Raw genomic sequence first — 5,297 nt, forward strand, 5'->3', positions numbered from 1 at the left:
AAATCTGTACATCAATTTGGGGGGAATTAACATCTTTGCTAGGTTTCTGATACATGAACATGGTATGTGTCTCCATTTATTGAGGCCTTCTTTCATTTCTTTCATCAGCGTTTTGTAGTTTTCAGCATATAGATCCTGAACATGTTTTGTTAAATTTATAACTATTTTCTTTTATTTTCTACTATTGTGAATGGTATATTTAAAAAACTGTCATCTCAAATTGCACATGGCTAGTACATAGCAATAGTTCTAGGATTTTATGGATTCCTTGGGATCTTCTAAGTAAACAATCATGTCATGTAAATAGGAGAAATTTCGTAATATCCTTTGAGAATGCCTCCCCCCCCCTTTTGTTTTGTTTCTTCTGGGTTTTTTGTTCCTCTGTTTCCTCAGCATTCGATTTAAATTTATATATTGTGATTTTTGCAATATCTGTATGCTTTTTATTATTTTTTTTTCTGCCTTATTACACTGATTAAGAGTTTCAATCCACTGCTGAATAGAAGTGGTGACAGGGGACCTTCCTGCCTCTTTCCTCACCTTAGGGGGAAATAATTCAGTCTTTAACCTTAAGAATGATGTTAGCTATAGTGGGTTTTTTGTTTGCTTTTTTTGTTTTTATACATGGTCTTTATCAAGTTGAGGAAGTTCTCTTTTATTCCTGTTTTGCTGAAAGTTATTATCATGAATGGACAAGTCAACAATTTTGTCAAATACTTTCTCTGCACCAATATGATCACGTGATTTTTCTTTAGATAATTAATATTGTAGATTTCATTGGTTAATTGTCTCATGTTAAACCAGCCTTGCAATCCCAGGAAAAACACCACTTGATTATGATGTATACTTCTTTTTATTGTTAGATTCAATTTGCTAATACTTTCTTGAGGAGTTTTATGTCTAACTTCATGAGAGATAGTAGTCTGCAGTTTTCTTTTCTTGAACTGTCTGTCAATTTTGGTCTCAGGGTAATGGCCTCATAAAATGAGAAGAGCTCATTCCTCTCATATTTTCTACGAAGGATTGTGTAGTATTGGTGTTATTTCTTCTTAAAAATGTTCAGTGGAATTTACCAGTGAAACCACCTGGGCCTGTAGAGTTCTTCTTTGGAATGTTTTTTACTAGGAGTTCAGTTTCTTCAACAAGTATATGTGGTATGCTGAATTATGGCCTCCTATATCTAAGGCCTAATTTCCAGAACCTGTGGATATATTACCCTACTGGGAAAACGGACCTTGCAAATATGATCAAGTTAAAGATCTAGAGATGGGGAGATTACCTGGGTTGTCTGAGTGGGCCCTAAATATACTCACAAGAGTCCTTTAGAAAGGGAGGCAAGAAGGTCAAAGGAGGAAGTAGGAGATGTGGAAATGGAAGCAAGATGCTACACTGTTGATTTTGAAGATGGAAGAAAGGACCATGAGGCAGGTAATGTAGCTCCACTAGCTGGAAGAGGCAAGGAAATCAATTTTCCTCTTGAGCCTCCAAAAGGAACCAGCCCTGCTGAATTTAGCCCAGTGAAACTGATTGCAGACTTTTGTTTCATGAGCACTTCAAGACAATGTGTATTCTGCTGTTGTTGGGTGGAGCATTCTATAAATGTCAATTACATCCAGTTGGTTGATGCTGTTGTTCAGATCTTCTATATCTTTGCTGATTTTCTATCTATTACAGAGAGAGGAGTATTGAAGTCTCCAACTCTAATTGTGGACATGTTTATTTCTCCTTTCAGTTCTGTCATCTGTTGCCTCATGTATTTTAAAGCTCTGGTATTTGATGCACAAATACCACATAGCTAGAACTGTGTGGTAGGCAATCCCTAAGAAGGTGCATCCGAATGAACTCGACCTCTTGATGTTCATGCCTTTGTGTAATATCCTCCCATTGAGCAGGACCTGGGACTTGCTTCTAATGGGTAGAATATGGCAAAGGGTTTGGGATGTCACTCTCTTGGTTGTTATGTTATATGGCAAAGATGATGAAATGTCACCCCCATAATTATTTCACATTATGTAAGACTCCATCTTAGCAAACTGGAGTGAGAGATTGTCTTTGTTGGATTGATGAAGTAAGCAGCCACATTGAGGAAACCCACTTGGCAAGGAGCTTCCGCCAGCCTCTAGGAACTGCAGGTGGCCTCTCATATCTGAGGGTGGCTTCCAATGGACAGCCAAGAAAAATCTAGGGCCCTTGGTTAGTCATACTGCTGCAAGGAAATGAATTCTGCTCAAAACCTCTATGATTCTGGAAGTGGAGCTTATGATGAGACTGCATCCTTAGCTGATACCTAGATTGCAGACACCTGAAGCAGAGAACCTAGTTAAGTTATGCCCTGATGTCTGTGAGATAACAGATGTGCATTGTGGTTTTTTTTTCAAATAACTTTATTTATTTTATTGGCTGTGTTGGGTCTTTTTTGCTGTGCACGGGCGTTCTTTTAGTTGTGGTGAGTGGGGGCTACTCTTTGTTGTGGTGCGCGGGCTCCTCATTGCCATGGCTTCTCTTGTTGTGGAGCATGGGCTCTAGGCATGTGGGCTTCAGTAGTTGCAGAACATGGGCTCAATAGTTGTGGCTCATGGGCTCTAAAGCGCAGTCTCAATAGTTGTGGCGCACGGGCTTAGTTGCTCCATGGCATGTGGGATCTTCCTGGCACAGGGATCGAACCCATGTCCCCTGCATTGGCAGGGGGATTCTTTTTTTTTTTTTTTTGGCAGGGGGATTCTTAACCACTGGGCCACCTAGGAAGCCCCCAGATGTGCATTAAGTCACTCGGTTTGTGGGTAATTTGTTACAGAGCAATAGAAAACTAATACAGATTGTAATGTCTTCTTGGTGGATAGATCAGTTACTATTATGTAATGTCCCTCTTCCTTCCTAGTAATTTTCTTTGCTGGGAAGTCTAAGCCTGATATAAATAAAGCCACTCCAGATCTCTATTATTCATGTTTACATGGTATATATATTTCCATCCTTTTACTTTAAACCTACCTATGTCAGAATATTTGAAGTGAATTTCTTCCTTTTTTGGGGGGGGGAGATGACAAAGTCAGGTTTATTGCCCTGGGTTAAAGCAGCGGAGATAGGATGTGGGGACAGGGAGGGAGGACACAAGAAGTGGCTGAAGACATCCTCCTGGCCTTGGCCTGTGTGGAGTCCTCGGCACTCTGGGAAGCCAACCAGTGTACTTCAGACCTGTTGATCACCTGCTCATGGGCCAGGCCCCTACTAAAGTTCAAGGTGCAAGCCTTGGGTTGCTCTGCGGAGCAAGGCCCCTCCCCACTATGGAGTTACCTGCATAGGTCTGAACACGGAGGAGGGGGCTGCAGTGATGGCCTCTGCTAGGGCAGCATCCTTAGGAAGGTGTCTTGGTGGAGGAGAAGGCTGCTGCCTTCTTGGTGAGGGCCTTTAACAGTGCCAGCTTCTTGGGCAGCCTGATGCTGGCTTTCATCATGTTACGTCTGATGTTCTTCTGGATTCTGGCCTCCAGGTTTTTCTCGCGCTTTTGCTGCTGCAGGATGCGTGCCTTCTTGGGTGTGATAAACCAACAGCCCATCCTCAGGCCTCGATTCCGTTCTGAGGCTGCTGCTGTCTTGCTCTTCGCTGGCTTTCTGTGCTTGATGTGAATTTCTAGGCACTTATTTTGGGGTCCTGTTTTTTATCCATTATGACACTCTCTCAATTGATTCGTATAGACCATTTATGTTTAATGTAGTTATTGATATGTTTGGATTTAGGTCTACCATTTTATTATTTGTTTTCTTTTGTTCTCTCTGGTTTTTGTCCCTCCATTTCCCATTTCCCACCTCTTTCTAGGTTTCAATGAACACTTTTTAGTATTCCATTTAATTCATCTATTGTGTTTTTTAAATTTTTCTTTGTATATTCTAGGGGATACAACCTACATACTTAAGTTTTTACAATCTACCTATAATCAATATTTTACCAATCCAGGTGGAATATAGAAATCATACTAACATATAGGTCCCTTTATCCCCTTACCCCTTCATGTTATGGTTGTTTGCATATTACATCTAAATACATTGAATATCCCATCAGATCATGTTATAATTTTTGTTTTCAATCAAAGAGCTTATTTTAAAGAACTATTTTAAAGAGAGGAGGAATTTCTCTTAGCCATCCTTTTATAGCAGGTCTGCTGGCAATGGATTCTCTCAGTTTTCCTCCTTTGGAGAATGTCTTTATTTCACTGTTATTCCTGAAAGCTGTTCTTGCTGGATATATTCTTCAGGGTTGACAGTTCTTTCAGTACTTTAAAAACGTTGCGCACTTCCTTAAGACTGCCTTGGTTTCTGATGAGAAACCCATAGTCATTTGAATTGCCACTATTCTAAATGTAATGTGTTCTTTTTCTGCTTTAAATGCATTTTCTTTTTCTTTTCAACAGTTTATAATATGTGTGGACATTGATTCTTTTGTTTGGCTTGTTTGGAGTTTGCTGGGGTTCTTGAATCTGCAGGTTTATTTCCTTTGCGAACTTTGGAATATTTTTAGTTATTATATGCTCACATTTTTTTTTCTGTATCACACTCTTTCTCCTGTCCTGGGACTCCAAATACATGAACGTTAGACCTTTTGTTATTATCCTACAAGTCTTTGTGGCTATATTCATTTATTTCTCAATTTTTCCTCTCTGTTGTTCAAGTTGGATAATTTCTATTGATCTATTTTAAAATTTACTGACTCATCTTCATTCTGCTACTGAGCCCTTTTAGTCACCTTTAAAATTTCAGTTATTATATTTTTCAGTTACAATATTTCAATTTGGTTCTTCTTTTATTGTTTACTCCTTTGCTGAGACTTTGTCTTTATATTCATTTCAAGATTGTTTGCCTTAAATTGTTGGAGCATTTTTACACTTGATCTTAGCCAAAAAGTGGAGAAACATTTGTTGGAGCATTTTTATAATAGCTTCTTAAAAATCTTTTTTAAGTAATTCCAATATCTATGTCATGTGTCATCTCAGTATTGGTATCTATTGATTTTTTTCAATAGGTGATCAATAGTTGAGAGTCCCACAGTTCTTCATGAGCTAAATAATTTTGGGTTGTAGTCTGGACATTTTAAATACTATGTTATGGGCTTTATGTCTTGTTTTAATCCCATGGAGGAATATTCATATTTTTGTTTTAGCTTGTAGTCAGCTTGGTTGTGTCCAGATCATAAGTTCTGACCTGCCTTTTGTGGATCATGGCTCCAAAGTCAATTCCATTTTTAAAACTTTTACAGTGCTATTTAGATCTGTCCCACATCTGTTTTATCCAGTGGCTAGTCTAGTA

Source organism: Hippopotamus amphibius, chromosome X (assembly GCF_030028045.1).
Source record: "Hippopotamus amphibius kiboko isolate mHipAmp2 chromosome X, mHipAmp2.hap2, whole genome shotgun sequence".
NCBI lineage: Eukaryota > Metazoa > Chordata > Mammalia > Artiodactyla > Hippopotamidae > Hippopotamus > Hippopotamus amphibius.